We start from the raw sequence: 27,887 nt of genomic DNA, 5'->3' as shown, positions 1-27,887 counted from the left end.
GTGTGGAATACCCGTTGGGACAGGCCCACCCCATCATCTCTGCATCACTTCTCTGAATCCTCTTGAACTCTTCAAAAGGTGAATGTCCACAGAGTAGAAACCCCAATAAACACTAACTGAATGTTATCAGAAATAACTATAATAATGACAGCATTTGATGGAGACTTGAAGCTAAACACTGTCATGAACAAAATTTACAACAACCCAAGGAAAAGGACACAACTGTTCTCATTTAACAGAAAAAGAAACTGAGGCACAGAGGGGCTCAGTCGCATGCCAGAGCCATGCTAAAAATTGACAAGGCAGGCATTTGTCAACTGAGTCTCCCAAATCCAAAATCCACTCTCCTTAAATTATATACCAGATCCAGAGCCTAAATGAAAACAGTGCCACCTTTAAAATAAACTGGGCTGTGGGAAATTTTAACCACTAATAAAAGTGGCCCGTGGCCCAGTCCTGTGCCTCGATGCCAGATTGTCTTCCAGACCCGCCTGTCGAGTCCTGATGGGCCTCACCTTGAACAGGCTTTAGTTTTCAGACCAGATTTCACAAAATGAGGAGGGAGATCTACAAAGAGTGGCCAGCATCACTAAGGGCTTCGGGGGTGAAAAACTAACCCAGTTATCGAAGAAAGGGTGATATCTCTCTCTCTCTCTCTCTCTCTCTGTCACTCACACACACACACACACACACACACACACACACACACACACACTCACATACACACACCAGAAAGGAAGAACTCAATTTAGATAGAGAGCAAGTCTTTAATTATGTACAGTTAGCTTTATGGGGAAATCCCTGCACTGTTATTATTTTTCTCATGTCCCTTCCAGGTGGGGGACACTTCAAGGACTAACAGTGGCCCAGGCTAGTTAGGGCAGACAACCTCATTGTGACGGAGGGATACCTAGGGCTTTGGGACTTCACTGTGCTGGCTGCAGGGGCCAGTCTTATTGAAGCCAAACCATCTAGAAGGTTACAGAGGTGGGGAGGGGACAGCACAGGTGGGAGGAGCAGGGGGGAGGGGCAGAGAACAGTGATGGCAGAAAGGCAGCAGCAGGGTGGTCCCCCAGCCTAAGCTGAAGTTCTTCCTCCCACAGTGAGTCAGTCATGTGCCAGCGCTCAGTACCTGTGAGAGAAGCGAGCAAAGCACAGGGGCTGGTACAGTAGGAGCAGGACGTATTGTTGCCATGACCTGCTCTGGCTCTCCTGCCCTTCCCTCCTTCACCTTCCCGGCCCCCTCCTCCCTCTCCCTCTTCCCTTACCCCTCAGAATCAGGAGCAAAGTCTCTGAGCTACAGCTTTACCAACACAGGGAAAAAGCTAATGCAACTTTAAGCTGCATTAACAGGATCAGGAGATGTTATTATTAGTCTCAGTGGCCTCCATATTGTTCAGAGTACTTCTGAAAGAAGGTGCTTAGCTTGGGCTTCAGATTTTGAAGGATATTAATAACGTGGAAGGTTTATCAGTGAATTGCAGACTCAAATACGGTCCTCCTCTATTTGGGAAGATTTCCCAGAAAACACTGCTCTCGGAGAGACCCCAGCCCAGCCAGCCAAATTAGTTAAATCCACCCTAGAAATGAATTAGGTGGAAGATGTGGCAGCCAGATGGCTTTTTAAAATGTTGATAAGCTGAAATGTGACAGGGGAAAGAGTCCAGAGGGTGAGAGAACAAGTCATCTAAAGCATAATGGAAGAATCTAAGCATAATACTTCGAGAAAACAAATGCCTTGCACATATACCATGACTGCCCAACCTCGTAGCAGATATGCCTTTTTTATCCCCCATCAACCTTGGAAAACAGCCTCAGAATCCTTCCCAATGCAGCCACTACCAACACATCACAGCTGGCACATCACATATGAACTATTCCCCATCCCTGATTTAGGAGTACACGAAAGCGGTCTTCAAATAATGGAAATGTTATCATGAGTCAGCAAGCTTAGACTTACTCCGGGTTGTTTCAAAGGACAAAGGTGTCTTGCAATTCTATTCAAGGAAGACCTTCCTAACATTTCCAACAATGAGATAGTCTCGTTTCTGATGTGGTCAGCCCCTCACTATTAGAAGTTCCAACCAGAAGCTTCACAGCTGTCAGGGATTCCTGCATAGGGTGGTCATTCGGGCAAATGCAGTGACTCAAAGTAGGACCCCAGGTTCAAATATAATACCTCTGAACTGAGCATCTAATATGTGGCAGGGACCAGCACACAGGCTATCACAGCGGACACTGTGACTTCCATTTACAGAAGGCAGTTCAGAGGGATGGAGAGTGAGAGGGGCAGGTCAAGAACTCAAGTCCTTATCTTGTGACTCCAAGTCCTGCATGTTTTCCACTTGCCTCTATTACCTGCAAACTAACACCAAGACGAGGCCTCCTTGGAAGCTAACTGGTCCTCAGATGGTGCCTACACTGGCTGCTTTTTCCTCCCTAAAGATGCTGCCCCGTTGCTATGCGACAGCCCCGCCTCTGCTGCTCTGTAAGTGTTCAGGACCAGGGCTAAAGCTCCCTGGTTGCTGGACAGCAGACATCGTGTTTGCTCCTTCTCTCCCCAAATGAGAGTTCTCTCCACAAAGGTGCACACACAGGTGGAATCTTTGACGTTGCCCTTAGTATCTTTGTCCTAAAATCCCAGGCACTGTCGTTCTTTTGGTTTGAGACGTTTATGGCTTCTGTTCCAATGCAAAAGTCCCAAAAATGAGGTGACACCTACAGCCGCATCAATCACTGACTCCCCAGATGATGAGTTAACTGTGGGCTGCTGGGACCCTAGCACCGGGAAGGAGAACAGGAAAGTTTGAATGAGGAAAAGGGAAGAGGATAGTTTGAAGAAAGACACAGCAACTCCAATCTCATTGCTAGTGCTGCTATGGCCTCACGGTCTGTTTCAGATTCCTGGGGATTCTGTCTTGTACCGCAGCCCCCATTCTCACAAGTCCTGCCTTGTCCCACCGCTCTGGCAACAGTATCTGCCAATTCCCCAGTGCTTGGGACTTGTCCCTCTCACCCCACCTCATGGCCAGGCCCCACTTTCTGCTCTATATTGCCAGCACTGTGGAGTATCCCATCTCAGACCCCTGACACTCCCACTTGTGTGGACCTGCAGATGCCAGCTGGGACTTCCTCTGCTCGTGTGGAGCTGGGGGTCTTTCCCCAGTATGTCCCCTCCCCCAGAGGGTATAGTTCTGTTCCAGCCCCCCCAGCATGTCCTGCTATGCTTGACCAGACCACAGGGGGCTGTGTCCCCAGAAATGGTTCCCACCTCCCCAAGTGTATTTCCTACTGCTCTCCAAAGTGATCTCCCTGATCTTAAGCAACCAGACCACATTTACATCTCGCATTCTTGTCTTTATCATCTCCCTTGTCAGGATTTTTTGCCTCCCACCCTCCCGGAGAGAATGTATATTTACTGCCCGAAGCCATTCCTGGTGAGGTCAGCCCACACGAGCCTTTCCCATCTCTCTCACTTTTTGCACTCAATGTCTGTACCGCAAAACTAGTCCCTTATTTATACTATTATCTCCTTCACTGTCTAATGAAACAATTTAGTACATCTGACGTTCTCATCCTTATTATGTATTTGTTTTACTTTTCAACTAGTTTATAAATGTCAGTGGATGGAAATACGCTACCTCACTTTGCACCTGCTCAGAGCCTAGCCAGGGCAGGGCTGTGGCAGACTCTCTGCTTTGCCAAGTGACGGCCCCGCCAACAGGGGTAGATCCTGGCTGGCGGAGTTGTCGTGTCAACCCCACGTCACTGGCCGTGGCCACTGGTTCAGGGACCACCTAAGCTGGCCACTCAGAGTCCCTTCCCAGCAATACTGAAGTGAGGGAGGAGCAAAACAAGGAGGGAGATGGAGACAGAGACAGAGAAAGACAGACTTTACATGTGTTCACCTCCAACTGAAACATGAACTTGGGAACTGCGGGCAACCCTTGTCTACCTGTCATGTAGAAGTACCAGAAATAGCCAATTTGCTGAGAAGGAAGAGGGAAGCAGATGGGCAGAGAGAAGCCAAAATGAGAGAAAGTACATTATTAATATCAAGAAGAAACCAGGGCTCCCTAGCACCCTCATTCCTGGTCCCAGGCATGCTGAAGCCACTGTATTTCTTCATCTGGGTTCCACAGAACACCCTGCATGTTTATAATAAACTCCATTTTCACTGCCACCTGCTTTAGCTGGTTTTTGTTGCTTGCAACTAAAAGTTCTAATTAAAGTGAGGGCACGTGTTAGGTATTTAGTAAATTCTTGCACATTGATTGAATATATTCCTGATTTCTCACCACAGGCTTCAATTCAAATAGCACTGGTGAAATCTCTGTAGCATCTACCATTTGGTGCTCTGAAACAAAGACCTCTAACTGGATAACATATCTATTGGCCACATTCGTGCCTAGTAACGCAAATACTGTGGTCACACTCAGTCCAACTGCACGCAAACACCCACATGCACCTACACGCACATTACTTCAATTGCACACAGCAGCACGTGGTGTATTTTGCCTCCTTCCCAGGTCTGTTGCTCCAAAAGAGCAGAGAACAATGAACAAAAAAAGAGAGAGAGAATTTATACTCAAGAGCCTGGGTGACATCTCTGTGACAGCGCGTTAGCAGATGTATACCCTAAGCAAGACATTCAACCTCTGAGCCACTTTCCATAAGACATTGACACCCCTGCCAACTGTTCTGGCGGCTGAGAGTCCCTATCTAGAACTCTCCAGACACTTCAAGCAGTTTCTCCCAAAGATTGTTCTGTAAGACGCTTGCTCTAGAACGGGGATCAGCAAACTACAGCCCATGAGTCAAATCTTTTGTAAATAAAGTTTTATTGGAGCACAGCCACACCCATTCATTTCTCTACCTTTGCTGGATGCTTTTGCATTCAACAGCAGGGCTGAGTAGTTGTGACAGAGACCACATGGCCCACAGAGCCGGAAATGTTTACTATCTGACACTTTACAGAAAATGTTTGCATGTCTAGGAGATGCCCATAGGTGTACCATAAAGAAAAAAACAGTACCTCATTTAATGACGTCAGGAAACAATGGGGAAAGTGGATTTCTTTTCTACAGGACTTATCAGAGCCTTTAATACGCATATATGGAAGTGGGCTATGAATCTCTAAGAACACACTAAAGTGCTTCCCACATTTATTTGAACAGAGAGCCCTTTTTACAGCAGACACCTTGAGGGACTAGTGTTCCAAAGTCTAGAGCAGTTCCTCATCTGTAAAATAGAGATAATAATAACCCCAACTCCACCTGCATCGCAGGGCTGTTAGCATACGCAGCAATGACATAGGTGGGCTGTGCAAACCACAGGCAAATGAGAATTATACCCTCAGCCCGGTAACTTACAGACATTTCCTCTCCATTTCCCACCAGCCACTCAGGAAAGACACAAATGGCTTCAAGGGGTCAACTGTTTCCAAGAACCTGCTGATTCTGATGAATTCACCAGGCCTTCATAGCAAAGTGCACACCTGTAAGCTTAATGGGAAAGCTTGCTGCGAGATTCGATTTGTTTCCGTTAAAGAGCATCAATTAATCTTAATTCTGGATAGAAGACAGGTACTTCTCCTCCTGAAGTTTTGGTTAGCTCCCCACACTACACGTGTGTGACATGGACTCCAGACAGATTGCTTCCTCGTGCAAAGCCATTTCACAAGCCATGGGGTTCTGAACGCAACAGATGCTCCTGCAGAAGAAACATCTGAGCACCCCAACCAAGCCCCGCCGGAACCCTCCTCACGCTCCACACATACAAGCTCCATGCCCTTAGCCCTTCCACATAACATCTATAGCACCAACCAAGTTTTGTCACAGAGTGTTACCCAACCCTGTTAATAGAACAACTCACTGAGACACAAGACGTCTCCAGTTCTGACTCAGACCCATGGAAGCACCCAGGGGAAGCCAAGCAGGTCAGGCAGGAATGGCCAGGATCCCAGACTAGGAAGCAGCAATGCCACTATGCTGAGATGTCATCCCGTTTACAAATGGATGTCACCATTTCCTTTTCCAAAATAAGACGTGGGGAGTGTGGGGGAGGAGCTAGAGGGAAGGAAGTAGGAATAGAGATGGACTTATGGTAACACCACCCGCTCACCCACTGTCCTGCAATCCTCACCCTCTCCAGGCAGTTAAGATGGTGCCTGCCCATCTTCTCCCCTCCCCCCCCATATAGATTCAAGCGTCTTCCAGATGCTAATGGTCAGGAGCGCCTGCCATTCTCAAGAGATAACACCTTCCTGGAATTCCCACAATTCACAAATACTATTTCTATCTGTGGAAGAAAGGCCCTAAGCAAGGGCAGGTCTTTTTGAAAAGCCTTCATTTTTCCCCTTTAGAGAATGGTGAAAGGGAAATAACACTTAAAGGATGACTCAATAAAAGGATACACTAAGGCAACTACAGTAAAAATACAAAATTGCCCCCAGATTGCTGTCCCATGGAGAGCCAGACAAGACCTCTGTCTATGCTAGAAATAACTCAGATCAGCACAGCATTTCCTAACTGATAAGCCTGAGGTCCCATGCGGGGGGGCCCACTCTGAAAGGCAGTGATACCGGAGTGGCCCTAAGGGTGTTGAAGGCCTGGGTTGGCCGATTCCAGTCTGAGAACCTAAGAGCGGAGAGACAGACTCAAGCAGGGTAAGGGTCTATCAAATTCTATCGTGGAGTGGGGAAGCCCATCAACATGCCTCACTCTCCTTGCCTCCCAGCAGCCATCAGACATTAGGCTAACAGCCCTTGATGACCCCTGCTTTGGGTGACGTTCCTGCAGTTTCTACCACCAAATACCAAGGCTTCATAAGAACATTCAGTTCTTCTTGGTCTCCCCCGGACCCTGCGAACTGACAGAGAGATTCTGAGGCTGGCATAAGGGCCTTTGGCAACTCGGGCTTCCAAGCAGAAGCCGCCAGCTCGAGACCTACCTGAGGGCAACACTGTCTCAACCACCTCCATTAAATCTAGCTGGTCTCTCTACCCACCGCTGATCCCCGACTTCACCTCCTCAGGGTAAGGACTGTCACCCAGCCCAGAGGGAAGGCTACTATCTGCAAATATCTGTAGGGCTGTGCTGTGGAAGAGGAAGCCATCATTCTGCATGGCTCCAGAACTGGCCCGGAGTGGAGAAGTGACAAGGATGAAAACTTGGGTCAGAATAAGGAAAACCATCGGGTTGCTTGGAGTAGTTCAAAAGAACAGCTGGGGATGTTTGCTGAGATGCAAGAATTGGGGGCTGGTGGTATATGAGCCATAGGTACTTTTTAGGAGCAGCTGTAAAGGCATCTCTGCTCCCCACACCCTATCTGCAACCCTTCCCTGTGGACCCCCAGCTGCCCGCCCATTGTTGGGGAGAGGAGCTTTAGAGCAGTCAAGGACTTAAGAATGTCTCTGACCATGCAAGGCATTTTCATGTGGCCTTGGAAACAAACCATTATCTAATGTATTGTTCATGCTTAAATAAACACCTAAGTCTCTTCTGCTCCTTAGAGTGAAATATATAATACAGGGTTAGCCCTGGGAGGAAAATTTCAATTTGATGCTCGTGCTGGTGCTATTTGCATTCTTGGTCCGCACTGTCTTCGTGCCTGTAGCAAGTCTTTCCTGAGACACAGATTTTATCTTGGTTCCAGCTGCTCTGAAGATGCCTATTTCTCTTTGAGGTACCCCCCCCACCCACCTCCTAGAAAGCGAATTCCAGGTATACCACAAAGTCTGCATTTGCAGTCAGATCATCCCAAAAGATAGTCCCTCCAAAGCTGGAGAAAATTAACAGTGACTTTTATTTAATGAAAATGAAGTTCAATGACATTTTGATTTAGAAGGAAGGAAGGAAGGAAGGAAGGAAGGAAGGAAGGAAGGAAGGAAGGAAGGAAGGAAACCACCACTCCACCAGGGGTTGCTAACTCCCATATCTAAGACCCAGGAAATCAAGTGAACCAGTAGAGCAGGAGAGGTCAGAGGGGTGAAGACAGTGGCCAAGCGAGTTCAAAGAAGGGGAATGGCGCTTAGCTCCAGCCTGTGTTGCCACGTGGGAACGCAGGCCAGACCTTCTGATTTTTTAAAAAGGTGCTAGAAATCCAGATTTTACGTGAAATCTCCTCATTTTCATATGTTGGCATCTAATTCACATTTTTCAAAGACACAGTACAGGCCAAATCAAACACATCTCAGGGCTGGATTTGGCCTGTGCGCCGTCAGTTTGCAAACTCTGCATAAAAGTTCAGCTTAAACAAATTGCCACCAGTAATGTGCAAAACAGATCCTTCCCCATTCCCCATCTCTGAGAAATGAGGTAGGGGGTCAGGGATGCAGATGCACGTGAGGAGAGGTTCAAGGATGAGGTAGGGCCGGTGCCACCTGTTCATTACTAGGTAAGAACTTTAGCATACGTTTCCATTTTGACAGAGTCTGATCAAAATGGCTGCATGCAGTTCAGCCTCTTCAACTCGTCCTGCTTTCCTCGTCAGAAAGCAAGATTTTTACTTTTGTTCTGAAAATTATCTTCTTTCACTAGGCTTCAGAAAGCAGAATCTTAGGGTTGGCAGAGACCTTGTATGTCAACTAAAACAAATCACACTCTGATACCTAAATCCCCACTCTGACCATCTTTCCAGGAACATATCATCCAGCCTCAAACACTGCCAGGAAGATCAAGGCTTCCCGAGGCTACCTGCTTGTCCCTTTAAGACAGCTCTAATTGTTAGAAAGGTCTTCCAGGCACTAGGCTTCCATAAACCCAGCCCAGCCCATAATCAGATTAGAATTTTTGGCAGCTGCTTCCCCGTGACTCACACCAAAGTTATTGTCCACGAGAATCTTAAGTCTTCCACATAAGTGCTGCTGCTAAACACATCTCTCCCTGGTCTGTCCTCTGCCAGCTGGGCTTTTAGACATAAGGTGAAGACTTTACATTTTTTCTCACTAAATTTTAGCCCACCTCCACGTTGTGATGAGGTGGCCATCATTCACGGGTACACATCTCTGTTAGTCTCCCACATTCTTTTAAGAGGACCTTGACCCTACCTCTGCCCCACCATTGTTGAAGCTGAGGGCTCTGTACTTAACTGATAACACAGATGGCACTGGGGCATTTGCCATTAAAACAACCTACTGTCTACCTTCTCTAAAGCCTGGTTGCTCGAAATATTTATGGAGGATTAAATGAAAGCTGATCCATTCCTCCAGATCAAAACACTCCAATACCCACAGGAGCTAAGCAGGCAACAAAAGAGTACAGTGGCCCAGGAGAGCCCTGGAACAAAGCAGAGCCCATGCCCCACTGGAAGGGGGCAGCCAATGTTGGCCTCTGTCTGAGAACGAAGGACCAATTCTCATAAGAAATTCTGGAAATCTGGATTTTTATGTGAACTCTCCTCATTTTCTTTAAAACTTTCTTGATTTTTAAATGTTGGACACTAATTCACTTTTGTAAATGTTCTAAAGGCCAAACAAAACACACTAGTGGGGATGTGTTCGTCTGCAAGCTGCCGGTTCTGCTGTCGAAGCCTAAACTTCACTCTCGGACCAAACCGAGCCTTCCAAATCCGGGTGGGAAGGATAACAACCAGCTCCTTGAGGTGTTGCCCATGTTCCCGACACCGCGCTAAACACCGAGTGTGGATTACCTCACGTAATCCTCACAAGAGTCTGGGGAGGTGCGCGTTTTAAGGAAGTGGACACTTAGGAAGCTGGAATTCAGTCCTGTCTGACTTCAGAGTCCAGTGCAGAGTTCTTGACTCACACTGTTAGAGCACAGTTGCTGTGAAGTGAACTATGCTTTAGTGTTCAGACTATCACCTTACACTGAGGGATTTTTAACTACTAAAAATGTGTTGTGATGACTATTATAGGGGTGACTAAGTCCACCACCCACCACATCGCTGGGTCCTTACCGGCTTCCGGCAGCTGAAGGGCCCTCCTGCCCACCCTCCGCCAGTTCCCCTCAAGAATGGGTCTGAGGCAAACACCACAGCACTTCTCCCTGGGGGAGAGCGTCTTACCCTTGACTCCAACCTTGAACTCATCCTTACGGAGAAGTGAAGGATTTACTTAAAATAATGACAGGGAGTCTCTATTGTGAACTTTGAAAGGATGGTGGCCAGTGAGAGGCATTTTTATATCATAGGCACTGGAGCGTTTGTTATGCTGTCATGCAATTCTCATAGTACAGCCCTATCTGATGAACATAATTTGAGACTGAAGAGAGAATATAACTTCTCAGCTGTATCCAGAAATGGCAAGCCCAGCTGCTTATAGAAACCGGGAAGCTTAGGTAAATGAGTGAAGCAGTGGGTGTGAAATAAGGGGGTGTGGGGACCCAAAGCTGCTGGCCCAGGAAGTAGTAGAGACTCAAGATTGCGTGCCTCATCTAAAAATGGCAGCTGCTCCTCAGCTCTGGTGGATTGGTTTCCATGTGCGAATGGGGGCCCAGTGCAGCCAGAACGTCCGATTTGTTTTCAAGAAGTCAGAAATACAGATTTTTCTATGAAGTTGCCCAATTTTGTTGTGCATCTCAACAAAATACATCACTGGCCTGCAAAATACCTCTTGCTGGGTGAGTGTTGGTCTGGAAGAAAATAAGTTGAATTTTTTAATTTAGTCTTGAGCTGCTTTAAATGGAGAAGGTAAAGGACATCCAAGAGGCATTTTTAAATCCTTGGGGCCTAAGCTACCCAGTTCCTGGGTGCCCGGCAGGCACACTACGGAGCGGTGCTAAGGATGCGCATGCGTGCTGGATGTCATTGATTCTCCATTGATTTCTTCCGCAGAGGGAGAGAGCCACACCCTGAGTTTGTCATAGGCTTGGCTGTGAAGCTGTTGGGAGCATTAGAAGAAATGTCAACAAGGATGGGGAGGGAGGGGGATACTGACCTCTAGTGAGCTAAAGGCCAACTCTAGCACTCCTCCCAAGTCAGGATCACAATTAAGGACATGGAAATCCACCCATGGAAAGGAAATGATAATATGGACTAGCCAGGTTCAGGGCACCTTCGTGGACCAAAATTCCTAGAAGTTATACTTCCAAGGAGGTCAAAGTCAAGTCTGGGTGGGTCCAGACTTCTAACACACTCTTCTCCCTGGTGGCTGGTTGGATCTGGTAGCATCTCAGAGAGAAGTCAGGGCAGTTGTGCAAACGAGTCCCTACAGGGAAGGAGTCAGAGTTTTGAACTCCAGACCAACTCTGGTTACCCTGGGGCAATAGAGGTAGGATTCAAGTGTGGGCGTGGAAGGGAGGCCTTCATGCCCAACCCACCTAGGCCAAACTAGTTCTCCACGTGGAGAGCAGCTCACCAGACTTCTACATGGGGGTACTGAGCCACAGCTTTGGGACGGGCATTCATTTCCCCATGAGTAGCCTCTCGCATCTATTTCCTTCTAGACCCTCTTGGGGAGGCACCAAGAGCCACCTGGACGAGGGACAAGATTGTGATCAGGGTCCAAGATGTGGCATCCTAACCGAAGTCCAATTTGTTATTACCCCATTCATATTTCTGTCTATTCACAAGAGAAATTCCCCTCAGGGCTCAATATCCCAAAAGGTTTAGTTCCTCTTGAAAAGTTGGTGGTTTTCCCTTAAAGACTGTATTAAACTTTACATTTTTAGAGTCAGTACCTATCTCATTCTGTTAAGATCTCTCTGCTTCCTGGTTCTGTTTGCTGCAGGGTGTGCGGTTTCTCTTAAGGGTGTCCACTGTTTATGGAATACCTACCATGTGTCTGTTCTGGTCTGAATGATTTACAGAAATGCCTAAGGTAGGTATATGGTTCCTATTGTACAGAGGTACAGAGAGCTGAGCCTCAGAGAGGTTAAATTTATCCACAACTAGTAAGAGGCACAACTGGAATCTGAAGCCAGATTTATTGAACTCTGGAGCCTGCAGGATTACTATTGTAGTTGTGATTATTACCGTGTTTCCCCAAAAATAAGACCTAGCCGGACAATCAGCTCTAATACATCTTTTGGAGCAAAAATTAATATAAGAACCGGTCTTATTTTACTGTAATATAAGCCCAGGTCTTAGATAATATAATATAATATCACATCACATCACACCACATAACATAACATAACCATAATATAATATTATATTATATTAATTTTATATTAATTTTTTCTCCAAAAGACACATTAGAGCTGATTGTCCGGCTAGGTCTTATTTTCGGGGAAACGGGGTAATAACACTAGCTAACCCTGACGGAGTCCTTACTCTGTACCAGGTCCTGTGCAGAGAGAGGGCTTGCATGTATCGTCTCATTTAACCACCTAGCTAACTCTTTGAGGTTAGATTATTATCTTCACTTTACAGATGGGTAAACCGAGGCTCAAAGAAATGAAAAAGACTTGCCCCAAGTCACATAGCTAGAATAGGAGCAGAGCTGGGCTGCAAGCCTTGGGCAGTTTGATTTGAAGAATCATGCTCCCGGTGACTAAGCCTGCCTTCCTTGGTTTCCTGATGTTCTCAGACGAGATGGGCATGCTTGTATCCTCATCCTATAAATACTCAATTAAAACACTGAATGGGGCAGGGCCTCTGGGCAGGAGTAGAGGCTTCACCTAGACCGACAACCAGGCAACAACCACTTGTTTGGACACCTGTGAACCCACCTAATGCTGCTCCTGGGCTGTCTGCGCTTAGGGACCTGGAGAAGCAGAAGAAAATGCAGATTCGCAGCAATCCTGGCTGCAGAAGGGTGGAGAGGCGCAGAGCTGAGACGTGGTCCCCTCTTTCCTAACTGCAGAACTATATCAAGGCTCTGTTTCTGGGCTTGGCTCCCGTCCTTCCCCCGCCCATTCAGATGATAATTAACTGGGTCTTAGAGGTAGCAAAGCCCCCGAGTTGAGCCTCAGATAATCCTTCCAGTTTCATCAAGCAACTGGCCATTTTCCCACTTCCAGGGGAAATAGGGGACTTTGTGGTTTACCGGCCACAGTCTGGGGTAGAGGCCAAAAAGGGCCTTTGTCTGAGGAGCCCGTAGAAGGCTTACTCCAGGGTTCTGACAAACAATAAAGGAAACTGGTGATCCAGGGGGCATGCCTGTTTCTCGGGAGCCTTTTCTCCAGGAGCACCAGGATTTATCTTTCCACAGTCTCCTCTCATTCATCCAGCTGTCCAGCCTTTGACAGTAATGAGGATGGAGAAATGTGGCTCTGTCTCTTTAGAAAACTGGGCAATTAAATTTTCTTTAATGAGTTCTTTACTTTCTCCTAGCAATATCATTTCTGTTGCAGACTTGAATGATTTTCTTCTTTAATTCCTTTAAATAGAATTGGAAGGCAGTGTTTCCTGGAAGAGCATCTTAATATTTTCATAAGCTTAAACCTAACTGTGCATGTGTTTTTCTACCCTTGATAGCTATTCCAGAACTTGCTGTGAATGCCTCCTGTGTGGCAGGCACTAGGCACAAGAATTCGGGAATGAATAAAACAAGGCCCCTGCACTCAAGGAGCTCAGAGGAATACAGACACATAAACAACGCAGGGTAATAGCAGCATGTCCGGGGGAGGAGCTAGGCAAAAATAGAAATAATTAACATTTCTGCAGAACTCCAGAGTTAACTTTCTCACACACCACTTCATTTGATCTTCACAGCAACTAGCCTTTAGGGTAGATAATGCCTCATTTTACATATGAGGAAGCAAGGACGCAGAATGGAGACATGCCTCTCTCAAAAGACAGGTCAGAAATGGAAAAATCAAGTCCCAGACTCTTGACACAGCAGCACAATGGCTCCTGATTGAAACCCAATAACCTAAATGGTTGGGCGTGACTATTCCACCCCATACCCATCTCTTAGAATTTTAAAAGAGCCGGGGAAAAACACCTTCCACAATACATGGGGTAATAATCCAGTACAGTAATACAGTTCATTTCAGCAATCATTCTTACAGTATGTAACGAACACCATGAGATGTTCAGCATAACTTAAATATCTTTTGCAGGTGTCTTTCTTCCTCCCTCCCTTCCTTCCTTCCTTTCTTTCCTTTCATAGTTCAGCTGATGCCTGAGCATCCTCCACAGCAGAAAAATTTGTCAATAAATTCCTTACTTATTGTCAGCTTTGTGGGTCTTTTAATTAGAAAAGTATTCACACTCATTATTTTAGAAATTAATCAAAACTGAAGAATATAAAGGGAAAAGGTCTCCTTTCCACTGTTCCCTATCACTACCATCCAGCCCCCATCCCTAACCGCTCCCCCAAGAGTAAACATCATTATCAATCTAAGAACTATTAGACTCTTTTTATACACACCCAAATACATAAAGACACACATTTTTTATTAAGAAAAAAAAAACAACAGGATTGTAATACACACACACACACACACACACACACACACACACTGGGAGTTTAGGTGTTTTGTTTGTTTTCCTAATTCATCAGTAGTCTACATGATTACTAAATGTTCTTTTGCCTTCAAAAAGAATATACAGACAGTCAAGTTGGTGAGTTTACCATAGTCCAGGTCCAAATATTTCAAGTTCATGAACTCTGGGGCACTTGTAAAATCCAGGGTTCCAGGCCCCACCCCCACAGATTCTGATTCAATAGGTCTGGGGTAAGGCCCCAGAATCTGCATTTGTTACAAATTCCTCCCCCGTGATTCTGATGCATGCGGCCCAGGAGCCACACTGGGGAAAACATTGCAGTAGGCAAAGAAAGCATCGTCCCTAGTATCTAAGACTTCCTTTCCCACTGCCCATCCACCTCTCCTTTCCAACCAGGTACACTTACTAATGTCCCACCTGCAGGCTCAGGTTCGCTGTACAGGGCTCTGAATGCTGGTGACTCTCTTACTAGCATAACTAACATTTTTATTGTTCAGTGAATGCTCCTGTATGCCAAGCAGTGTGCTGGAAATTCTGATGTGTGTTTTTTCAACTAATTCACACACACACACACACACACACACACACACACACACACACGAGCGATTATTATCCCCATTTTTCAAATAAGGAAACTGGTGAGGTATTCTCCCTATTTTTTTATCTTTCTTGGATAAGAAAAGATTTATCCAAGGTAATTCAACTGATAAGCCCTAAGTCAAGACTCAAACCCAGGTCTGTGCAATTCCATTGAGAGCATGGTCCCCCCCCTTCTCACAGCTGCCTCCTTCCACAATCCATATTCTTGTCTCACCTGCTTTCTGTAACTAGCATAACTCTATCCAAGTAGGTTGGGTTTCTATCCTCTTCCATTGATCCCTGACTTTAATTTCACCTTAGAAGCACTTATCACTTGATTATATTTACCATCTTGAATGTAACTATTATAAAATTCTTTTTCTGAAACCATTTTAATCTTTTATACCAGGAATTGTGTGTTTCTCTTAGGAGTGCCAATCTTCTGACCCCTTAAATAGTTTGATGGCTTCCGACATTTCTCTAAATGAAAATAGGGTTCTGTCCAGATCCAAAATAGCTCAGGAAATAACGGTGGTGAGATAAGCGTGGCCAATTCAGCTGTACAGATCAATATGAGAAATCATCTACAACATTTTCAACCATTTAGATCCATTTGCTATAGGTTCTCCCAAGAACTCTGCACCACCCTTTCACGACACTCAACACTTTTGTAAATACAAGTTAGTTTGTCTTCCTCCTGTGAAGGCAGGGAACATAGTGGGAACTAATAACTATTTGTTAAACGAAATCAAAGTACACTGGCCCACCATATTCGCAACATTTCTTTCCCACTATTCCCAACAGCATAACAATTCTGTGTTTCTGGCAGAGAACAGTAGGGCCTCCGTCATTTTTGGCTCCAAGTTTCAATGGCGATATTATGCCAAGTATGAGATCCAGCAAGACAGAGATACTCAGGGTGGGTCCTGAAGCAGGAGATCAGGCCACAGCTAAAGCCCTAGATGAGCTGAGGGTCAAGGGACAAATAAACTCAAAAGACCACAGCCAGGCAAAAGGTCAAGAGTCCCAATGGCTGAGGTAGGAGGTCAAGGAGTAATTAGTTACCAGGGGTCAGAAGCCAGCGAGTGACTATTGTTCTGCCTCAGTTTTCCCAAGATGCTATATCTTCGGGAACTCCAAAATACACTGTCTGGAGAGGCCACTGATCCAAATAAAGACCATGCAAAGTAAAAAGTAACATACTGGCCAGCTCTGCTTCGAAAAGTCCTACTGAGATGACAGTTGCAGAGACGCCATGCTGCCCAGCCAGTTTGCATTCTTTAGTACAAATAATGTCAGAGAAGTGACACCCACTCTTTTATGTCCTTGAAGGTGGCTAAAGTGTTTCATTGGTAAGGGTCTCTCATGTCATCTCTCTCTCTGGTTCCTTTGGAGGCACTAAGCTATGGAAGGTTCTCTACAGAGCTCTCCCTTCCCTCTAAGCTCTGATCTCTCAGTAAAAATGCTGCGTGCCTACAGGCCTTGCTGCCTGAGAAAAAGATGGCAAATGTACTAATCTACAGTAAACGATATTCTGAAAATATGCTCAGCGGCCATCAGAAGCCAGGTGATAGCAGGTTACCCCTGTTGAGAGCAAACTAGCAATCAGGAATCCCAAAAGTAGCCCGGATGACCAAGGACTCTGGCAGAGAACAGCAAGCACAGGTGAACCAGAGGAAAGGTACCAGCAGGGTGGGTAACCTGTGGCTGAGGCTAAATTCTTGGCCCCGGACAAGACTTTCTTCTTAAAACTTTCAAGGCAGGAATGACTGCCTGGATACCAACAGGGAAGTGAAACTACAGTGGACCGGAAAAGAGGACATTTTTAGCTGAAAGGGACTGGAATCGATGTCCAGGTGGGGATGAGTATGCTCAGTTCCCCCCAATTTTAGACAAACTTGGGGGACAGAAGTGACCAACCACTACAATCCCCCGCCCTAAAAGACCTTCCAAACATGTGGGAGGTCATGCTTATTGACTGATGTTCTCACTTGGCAAAGTCTGTTTATTTTCAGGCCACACTCTGTCTGAAGCCCTAGGTCTACAGGCCTTTGGTGATTTGCCTATCAGCTTTATTCTTATAACTTTTCACGAAAGATCTATGATCCCACTTTTTGTTACATATAGACATAAAACAGATTTGATAGATCGAAATATGCAATCTGGAAGGGAATATATTGAATGTTTATAGTGGTTATCTTAGGTAGTGGTTTCTAGATTCTCTCTTTTTTTCTTTTTTTTTTCCATATTTTCAAAACTTTAAAAATCATGAGCATGAATACAACCATAATCAGAAAAAAAGAAAAGTTATAAAAAAAAATAAGACCATCATCCATCATCTCCAAGGTCAGAGACTCATAGGATCCAATGGTTAGAAAGGAACTTCAAGCTCCTCTCATTTCAAGTCTCACATCCCACCCCCACTCCATTCCACCTGCTCTGGATTTCAGCCACATCAAACGTCTCACTGTTTCCCGACTACCCAGGCCCTTTCATGACCCCCAGGCCTTTGCACATACTGTTCTCGCTTCATGAAATGCCTTTTACCATCTGGAGAGCTTCTACCCATCCTTAAAAACCCTATTCAAAAGTCCTTCTTTCTATAAGAACTTCCCCAGTTCCCCTGACAAAGCAGTCCCTTTCACTCTGAGTTTCCACAGTGTGGTTCCAGCACTGTCCCAGTACTTACTATACTATATTATAATTGATAAATCTATTTTTGTAACTATCTTTCCTGGAAAACTACAAGTCCTTCAAAGACAGGGATGGAAACTATATTTTACCCACTTTTTTGTCCCCATATCAGACACATACTCCATTAACAAAACATATTGGATTCCCTGCAGTATCCCTGCAAGTGGCACCGGGTCTCTACCTCATTCCCCTCTAAGCCATCAGCTGGATGGCTCTGCCTAGATACCATTGTCCCTTCCACTGATTCTCCATCTTCCTAAATTATCTCTCAATCAGGGTTTGGGGAAAGCCTGCATCTACTTCCTTATGTGCCCCTAGACTGCAATTCCCAGTTCAATCCCATGCACCTCGAAGCAGAATATCCACGTGTACTTGTGTGCAAAGTCCATCACAAGGACATCTACGTTCAATCATTCAGTCAATGCATATGACAATGACCTGCTATACACTAAGTGCTATTCTAGGTGCTAACGACACACAAACGAACAAGAAAAACAAAAGTCTTACAGACTTTCCATTCTGGGAAAGAGAAGAAATAAACAAAGAAGGGAAAATATTATAGCCATAAGTGTTTTGCTTAGAACTCATGTCAGCAGATGCAATAGTTACTCTGTGGTTACTTGGATTGGGTGGTCAGGAATTGACATGAAAGCTGAGAGCTGAATATCAAGATGGAGCCAGCCATGTGACAATCCAGTGGAAGAGGATTCCAGAAAGAAGGAAAAGCTAAGTACAAAGGTCTGAAGCAGGTACGCGCTTAGAGAATTCAAGGAACCAGAAGAGTGGAAAGGTGAGGTGGCCAAAGTAGGCAGAGCATGGCTTTGTAAACTGAGCTAGGGGTTGGGATTCAATTCTCATGCAGATGCTACTGGAGGGCTTGGAACCCAGGGCTGACAAGATTAGATTTAAACTGTGTCGGGATTACTGCGGGCTGCTGTGGGGAGAACAGACTATGAGGACAGAAGAAGCAGGGCCACCAGTTAGGACAATGGCTTTCAGCTGAGCCTATTTTGCCCTCCCTCCCCCAGGGACATCTGGCAATGTCTACAGACATTTTTGGTTGTCACAACTTGGGGAGGGGGGTGCTACTGATACTAGTGGGAAGAGGCCAGCATCCCACATGGTGCAGGACAGCCCAGAATGTCAGTAGTGCAGAGACTGAGAAACCCTGAGTTAGGAGGACGTTGCCATGGTCCAGCAAGAGGTGATAGTGGTCTGGGCCAGGATGATGCGGAGGGAGAAAGAAGAAAACTCATTGCAATGAATATTTTGACATATTGAAGGTTTTCTCCCATATTTCCTTAGACCTCTTGGACCTGATACAGGCAGGGAGGGCATTCTATGTTTATTGCCTCGGGGATAATACAGAGAAAGGGTCCACCTTTGGCATTTGACTTTCAAAAGCTTAGTCCTCAGGGAGAATAAAAAGAATGTGGATTGTGGGCAACAGCTATGAGAGAATGTTTGATGATAAGTGCCAGGATATCAGCCCTCTTACTCCCTTCTCCCCCTCAGGCCCCACACATGCATAAAGATTTCAGGGAGTCAGTACAGCAAAGTGTATGTAGATTTTATGGATCTATAAGAAAATAACCTAGGTGGTTAGGAATTGACATGCAAACTGAGAGCTGAATACCAAGAAGGAGCCAGCCATGTGACAATCAGCCAACCCAGCCTCACCCGAACAAGTGGGAATCCCTTATAGATTTGCATGATCTGAGAACAGAGAAGAGCTAGGCCACTTCCCCAAGCAGAGCAGCAGGGAGGCCCTGGAGAAATGAGTGCTGGGCAGGGCAAGACAAGCCTGAGACAAATGTCCAGTCCCTCACCACCAACATGGCATGTGAAGCCCAGGATGACCCCTGGTGCCTACAAATCACATGGAAGTAGCTGAAGAGGGGGACACATGAAGGAGCCCGGGGGGTTGGAAAAAGGAAGATCATTGGCACCGAATGACCACTGAAGACCCAATAGGAAGGAAGATTGCTCAGTAGTTACAAAACCACAACAGCTGTCCCTTGGTGCTGCCTCCTTTTCGCTGGACTTGGCACACGACACTGGAGGAAACAGGAGAGAAACCCCAAATTGCCTTAGATCTATTTCTGCCGCCCCCAGCAGAATAGAGATGTGAAATGGAAATTGCGTTCCAAAATTATAAAGAAAACATTTCTTGTGTTGCTGGGTGTGTGGCCGAGATCTTTTCACTCTGAAGTACAATGAGCTGTGTGGACTCTGCGTGTTTACCGGCACCATTATCACCTGGCATCCACTGTACGATCCAGGGACAGCACCAAGGTCCATTCAGGGCACCCGAACACCACCTGCAGCCAAGTGCACCCCCTTACTGTCATGCACAGAAGGGCACACAGGCACACACACCATGCATATTGATCGGGGTGAGCTGTCACCAAATTACCATTTAAATCAATGGTTGAGCGCCCTGTAATTGGAAATGTCAAAACCCACATTTTCTAAGCGGCCTCAAAACACCATACGGATATCACTTAGCTGAGCTGGATACACATTTGTTTTACTTCTTTCCTTCTTCAAATTGTCCTCTGAGAGGAGTATAAAAATTAGGGAACTGAGCAAAAGGCAAAAAGAGAAAGAATCCTGGGGCCGGCCTGGTGGCTCAGGTGGTTAGAGCTCCATGCTCCTAACTCCAAAGGCTGCTGGTTTGATTCCCACATGGGCCAGTGGGCTCTCAACCACAAGGTTGCCAGTTCAATTCCTCGAGTCCCGCAAGGGATGGTGGGCTCCGCCCCCTGCAACTAAAATTGAACAAGGCACCTTGAGCTGAGCTGCGGCTGAGCTCCCAGATGGCTCAGTTAGTTGGAGCGCATCCTCTCAACCACAAGGTTGCCGGTTTCAACTCCTGCAAGGGATGGTGGGCTGTGCCCATGCAACTAGCAACGGCAACTGGACCTGGAGCTGAGCTGCGCCCTCCACAACTAAGACTGAAAAGACAACAACTTGAAGCTGAACAGCACCCTCCACAACTAAGATTGAAAGGACAACAACTTGACTTGGGAAAAAAAGAAGTCCTGGAAGTACACACTGTACCCCAATAAAGTCCTGTTCCCCTTCCCCAATAAAATCTTAAAAAAAAAAAAAAAAAAAGAAAGAAAGAGAGAGAGAGAGAGAAAGAATCCAGATAAGCCACAAATCTTGTAGCCTGACATTTTCCAAAATGTAATCTCAGGAACAGAATCTTGAGATTCTTTCAAGAAAAAGGTCTATAAGATTAAATAAGTCTGAGGAAAGCCCATGATCCTTTCTTAGAGTTTCACACTTGACACACTCAAGGTTTCCAGAAGTCTTGTGGAAAACAAACCTAGTCAACTCAGTTTATGCTAGAATTTCCAAAATCTATTTGGCCACGGTTCTATTTTTCCCACCCAATGCCTCTTTACATCCAATCTCATGGACTACACCTCAGGGAGCACTGCCCCAAACATAAATTGGCCTAATGATTAAACAAATTAAGAGAACAGAGTCAAAATCCCACTCCTGGCCAGCCAAGATATTTTATAAACACCAACAAGCCACAAGGAATGAAGCATTTACAAGTGAAATCTAGCCCATACCATAGCTTGCAGGGTCCTTCATTAGGCCAGAGGTTCTGAAATTCAGCATCTTTAGAAGTCAAATTCCCTTCCTGGCAGCTATGAGGAAAGGACCAGTTTCTGAACCAGCCTACCACTTCTCCTTCCGACTTCTCCAGTCCTCACCCTTGCCTCATCCTGTTTTCCAAGGTACCACTCAGCTCTGCCTCCTGGGCAACCAATTCTAGCCATCTAGGTTATTGTATAAACACCAACAAGCCATCAAGGATGAAGCCTTTACAGACAAAGTGTCTGCAAGCCAGAGCCCTTCTCTGAGCATTAATTTCCACACAAGAAAAAAAGAAAAGTGGGAGAGCTGGACAAGAAGACAGCTAAGATTTCTGGTTCTATATTTCCAGGTTGGTGGAGATAGATCAGGCAGCCTCTGTCACATCTACAGGGGCGTTTCCAGTGGGTACTTGCCCAAAGAGACTCCTCCGGGGTAAGAATGAAGGGCCAGACACAGTTAGGTGGCATCGGGTGGGGACTAGGAGAGACTGGATTAGAAAGAGCGTGGAAGTGTTAGGAAGGGTAAGAAGTCAAAGATAAAGACGCATCCCAGGTTGGTCACCCACTGAAGGAAATTCTGGGTTTCAGAGCCATGTTGCCTTGGCATGCATCTTGCCTCCATGCACAACTGGAAGTCAGGAAGACTCCTATTTAAACCCCGGCTCTGCCACTGTTTGCTGTGCAATCTGATGCAGCTTATTTTATTTCCCCAACCTTCATTTTTTTAATCTATAAAATGGGACTAATAATGACTATCTCAGAGAATTATTGGGATCAAAAAATGAGACATTGAATATATGACTGAGACCTAGAGCTAAATAAAAATTAATTACCTCACACTACTAAATAAAGCTGTATAACCTGAAGCATGGCTTGTAACAGTCACTGAATGAGAGAATGAATGAATGAATGAATGAATGAATGAATGAATAGAGGTTTCTAGAAAGAAAACGTTGTTCCTAATATATAAATTTTGGTGGTGAAAATGCCAGAAATTGCCAGTATAGACCCCCGGATCCACTGATTTCCCCCAGACTGGGAGGCGCCTGGCGTGCAGTGCCCCCCACCCTGATTGTGACAAACATCACCTCATCAAACATCACCTTGGCTTTCAACACATCAGTTTTCACCAAATCCCCACTAATATAAACATTTCCCCTACCAGGGACAAAGAAGGAAATTCAACAAGCCATGAAGAGTATTTCTTTTACCCTGCTTTCAATGGAAATAAAACGTCTGCTTTCAATGGAACAGAAAATATAGGTGTTATTATCAGCTGAATGTTTGTGTCCCCCAAATTCGTATTTTAAATCCCTAAACCTCAATACCATGTTTCCCCGAAAATAAGACCTGGCCGGACCATCAGTTCTAATGCATCTTTTGGAGCAAAAATTAATATAAGACCCAGTCTTATTTTAATACAAGATCAGGTATAATATAATATAATATAATATAATATAATATAATATAATATAATATAATGTAATACCGGGTCTTATATTAATTTTTGCTCCAAAAGACGCATTGAGCTGATGGACCAGCTAGGTCTTATTTTCGGGGAAACACGGCATGATGGTATTTAGAGGGTGGGGCCTTTGGGAGGTGATGAGGATGAGATGAGAGCGTGAGGATGGTGCCCTCATGGTAGGATTAGTGCCCTTACTAGAAAAGGAAGACAGAGAGCTCACTCCTTCTCCACACACCAAAGAAAGACCATGTGAGCACACAGCAAGCAGGCAACCATCTAAAATCAGGGAGTGGACCCTCACCACGAATTGTATCTGCTGGCACCTGGATCTTGGGACTTCCCAGCCCCCAGAACTGTGAGAAATAAATGTCTGTGTTTTAAGCCACCCAGCCTATGGTATTTTGTATAGCAGCCCAAGCTGACTAAGGCAAACGTCAAAGAAAATAACTGCGTGAGTCATGAGTTATAAGAGTAAAACTTCTTATTAGTAACTTATCAGCCACTCCCTCAACCAACAGTGTGCCAAGCCTGTTGGCGAAACAAAGAGGACCATGAGCACTTCTGCCCTCAAGAGTTCATAGCCAAAGGACTACACACAGAGCTGTAATAAATGACAATAAGGCTCAGCTAGAGGGACAGATGTGAGGGAACCACTAACTCTGCCTTGGAGAGTTAGCAGGGCGTCATGGAAGAAGGTATCATCTGAGCTGGCACTGAAGGATGGTCAGGTGCTGGTCAGACAAAAAGCAGGGATGAGGGGAAGATATTTTAGGCGTAACAAAGGCACAAATGGGGGATGATTTGGAGGTGGGAAGGTATATGGGGAACTCAGAGACAAGGAATTGATGTAATGTGGTTATAAAAGCACAGGCCTATCACAGAGAAAACAACTGAAGATGAAACAGGAAGACCGGCTGAGGACCCATCACCAAGACTTTTTGTGGACTTCAACTGTAGGCCAGAAGCTGCAACCTGGTGGGCCAGGAGCCGAAACTGTCCTACTGACAGGTTTGTTCAGGCCCTGCGGGGTTTTTTAAAAAATCTGAGCTACCATTTGAAAATCAGGAGATTGTCTTCATGGCCTTGGGTGTGGCAAGGAATTTTTAGATATGACACCAAAAGCATGAGGAAAACAGAAAAAAAAATGGAGACTCTGAACTTCATAAAAATTAAAAACGTTTGTGCTTCAAACGACACCATCAAAGAAATGAAAAGACAACCCACAAAAGGGGAAAAAATATTTGCAAATCACTTATCTGATAAGGGACCTGTCTCCAGAATATATAAAGAACACTTACAGCTCAATAATTTAAAAAAAAAAATTTTTTTAAACATTTTAATAAATTTTAAAAATAAAAATCAGGCGATTTTGTTTTAAAAATCCAGATTCCCTTGATACATTTAAAGAACTGACTACTCTGGGCTCACATTTCACAGCAGTGACGGACTAGACTGAGCAAGGCTGCCTCCTCTAGGTGAGAGCTCTGAGCAGGCCCAGTCCCCAACCCAGCCTGCTTTCCTCACTGAACCCTGTTGAAGCACCGAGTGCCACTAAGGTCATCCAATCTAAGGCATAATCTCTTTAAGTCTGAACTCACTCTGGTACTCAGTTGAAGTTTTTTGTATTTGGGGGTTTCTTTTTATTATTATTATTTCCTTCACTGATTTTTATCACCATATTCCAAGAAAAGTCCTAGAAAGCCAAGACTGTATCATATACTTGCATCTCTCACAACACCCAGCACAAGACAAAGAACAAAGTAGATACTCCATGTTTATGGAATGAATGCATAAATGAAGGCATTCTCGGTGATCTTCTTCAATACGTGCTTTTCTTCCCCCAAAACTATAGAGCTTTGCTATTAACGTAGCCTAAAATGATTATAGGTATGTAATAAAAAATAAAACATTAAAGTCAATCACTGCATTTCTATTTCAATTTTCTATTAGGTTGAAATGGAAATGGGGACTCTGAATAAATGTGGAACAGAGCATTAGGCCTGGCAGCAAGATGGATTAGATCCCAGCATACTGAGGACGCCAGCAAATAAGATTACCAAATACGATGGGTGATCTTTAAGGGAATTGTGAAAAATAGGATAGGTGCCAAAAAGCGATAGATGGGCAAATATTATTCTGATTTCAAAAGGAGAAAGAAGTGGTGGCTTGCCACTTCCAGACTAGAGGACATGATGTCACTCTCAGGCAAGGTGCTTGAACGGATTTGTAAAGGGACACTTGTGAGTCCCTCAGACAGGAATTATTATTATTTGGAGCCAGCACAGAATCACCAAGAACGAGTCATATTAAATTCATTTCATTTCTTCCCTCCGACAAGGCTCCTAGCCTAGTGGATTGAAGAAACATAGCAGATACAATATCTATGGTACAATGAGGAGGTGGGCAGTGAAAAGGGCTAATTCAGCAGTGAAATGGGCTAATTCAACCCTTGGGCTATATTCATAGAAGCAGTACATACAGCATGAGAGAGGCGATAGTTGTTTTCTTTCTCTGACTACCTGTAGAGAGCCTCATTTAGAACTTAGTCCCACTCTTGAAGAAGGCTTTTGATAGTATCAACTTGGAAGTTCATTTGGCAAACCCTCTTTAAAAGCATAAAGCTCTCATCCAAATTTCTGGCATTTGTTAAAAAAAAAAAAAAATGAAAGCTCTCACTGGGCCTACATTTCTAAATGGTAACAACTGGTTGGATCCAAGCACTGATTGCCCATTTGGAAAGCATGTATGCTGTCAAGCCCACCATAATCACCACCACCCCTTCTATATTGCCCTCAATGAGATAGTGGACCAACTGCCACAAGTCATCTTCACTCATTTATTCTACCTGCCAAGCACACAAAAGCATTGGGGTTTGTAACCCACGATGCAGTAGATCCAAAGGAGAGTGAAGCTAAGCATCAGTAAACCATCGTGTATCAGCAAATGAGAATAACCAAAGTCCAGGTGCTATGATCAGACATCCAAGAAGCATCTTTCTAGTTCTACAAAGTCCCAAGGGGAAGATACTATAGAACCAATAGGTGGATGAGAAGGAGACATATTTAACCCAACGTAAAAACTGCTTACAACAGCCAGAGCTGTCCAAGGATAGAATATGTGGGCTTGAGAGGTGGTGAGTTCCCCATCACTGGAAATTAGCAAGCATATGGTATACCACTGCATTGCAGGTATTTAATGAAAGGGACTCAAGTATCTGAGAAGGCATGAGTCTGAAATTTTTTACACTAGGAAAAAACATTCCCCTTTATTAGGTCAATAAATTCCTCAAAAAGAGGTAAAAGAGAGTAAGTCTACAAAGAACTCAGTATTATTTTTAAAAACCGAAAGTTCCCCTCACAGAATTCATAGAGGACAAAATCTGTGTAACTAGGTGGAGTATTTGCACCAAACTGGTCAAATGCTACCCGTGGAGAAAGGTAATTGGCATCAGCATTATTTTTGGTGATTGCTCAAACATTCTTCAGAGGCAAGCAAGAAAGGCGAGGGATCAAAGTAAAAGGGCAAACAATGGAACTCCATCAAAAGGCAGCCAGCCCCACCACAAAACTGCCATCTGCTACCAACATCAATCCTTCGAAGGGCAGCTGTAGGCAAACGTGTCAGGGAACACTGGGCCTGGCAGGAAACCCACTGCCTTCACATGTCTAGCTCTGTGACCTTGGACGAGTCATTTCACATTATGAGGCCTCAGTTGCCTCATCTCTAAAACTGAGTTCATGCGAACGCTTTCTGTACCGTGTGTAGGCCCAGAGTAGTGATGTCTGGGAGTGGGCCATAGAAACAGCAGGGCCCTGTACACACACAATAATTACAACAATAGGGGTGGCCGGTTAGCTCAGTTGGTTACAGCGTGGTACTGATAACACTTAAGGTTGCCGGTTCGATCCCCGCATGGGCCACTGTGTGCTGTGCCCTCCTTTAAAAAAACAAACAAAACAAAACAAAAAAAAAATGTACAATGATGATGAACATAGAATTTTGAAAGAAAAGATTACAGATGGTTTCAGGCACAGCAGCATCCTGACCTAAATCATATGGGTGTCATCTCTAAAGGAATAAAATTAAAACTCTTGTAAACAGAATGCAGAGATGTTTAGAGTCTGGAAAAGACAAGATCATTTGGGCAAATTTCCTGCTGAAACGCATTACCTTTCACTTGCTAATTAGTTGTTAAAAATAAAGGTGAAAGTGAAAACTAAAAGAATCAGCCAGAGCAATAAATGTTCAATTGATCTTCAAGCAAAGTTCATGGGCCCAGCGGTAGCAATCCTTCAAAAATAAAATCAGTACATTTCCTACCAAAATGATGCTTATGGAAACCCCAACCTGTCTAAAACTCAGCATCCCCTTCTCTATTATGGCATTTTTCATGGGAACCTCCACTTTTTTAAAAAAATCAGCCAAATTAGTCTTATAAAACATAACCTCCCTATAAAGTATATATGCAAAGACTGAAACTGGGCTTTTGTATTGAGCAATCGGGTAAATTCAAATCTCTAACCAATACAGGGCTTGTTTCTAAATTTTCAGCAAGGCTGAAACATCGTAAGTCACTGTTTTCTACACTGAACTGAAAACTACTACAGGGGAGGAGATCAGGGATGAGGAGGGTCTTCCTGTTTGTTTTGCCCTGGGGTCTCCCCAGAGGTGACTAGCATGCTGTGTTTGAACAGAACTAAAACGCACAAGACGGTTGGTGAGACGAAAAAAACCGAAGCCCTCCCCTGATGGCGGCTCCCCTCCCAAAGTTTCCCAAGCATCTGAAGCGTGTACAGCAGCTGTGGATGCCTGGCCTCCCACCACTGCTGGGGAGGCCACCGGCCTTCCTGGGTCACTGAGTCTTGAGCTGCAGCGGCACCTAGAAGCAGGTGGCAACATCAGGTCACCTGAGCCCCCGATAACCAACTTGCCCAATAATCCAGCCATCACCTCAAGGGCGGACATCAACACCCATTGAAGATGCATTCTGTCTTTGCTCTTTCTATGAGAGACCACAACACACCCTGTGTCGCAGCAAAGACGCCTGGGACCAGAAAGAAAGCAGACGCTGCGAGGCACAGGCCCCGACGTCCCTTAGGGTACATCCTAGGAGAAAGAGTGCGCATGGTGTACGGTGCTTTTAGGTTTTCCTTGCCAAAGCTGAGCCTAGAACTCAG

At 45.0% G+C, this 27,887-nt stretch overlaps 1 protein-coding gene across 9 annotated transcripts in view; it reads right to left on the bottom strand.

The window, feature by feature from the left end:
• The window catches only part of SRGAP3 (SLIT-ROBO Rho GTPase activating protein 3), a 247,311-nt gene that overhangs the window by 208,459 nt on the left and 10,965 nt on the right, over window positions 1–27,887 (bottom strand). The window lies entirely within an intron of this gene.

The sequence above is a fragment of the Rhinolophus sinicus genome, linkage group LG10 (genome assembly GCF_036562045.2).
Source record: "Rhinolophus sinicus isolate RSC01 linkage group LG10, ASM3656204v1, whole genome shotgun sequence".
NCBI classification, from domain to species: Eukaryota; Metazoa; Chordata; class Mammalia; order Chiroptera; family Rhinolophidae; genus Rhinolophus; species Rhinolophus sinicus.
Note: the sequence above shows the minus strand (reverse complement) of the source record. Positions and strands in the feature narration are given on the sequence as shown.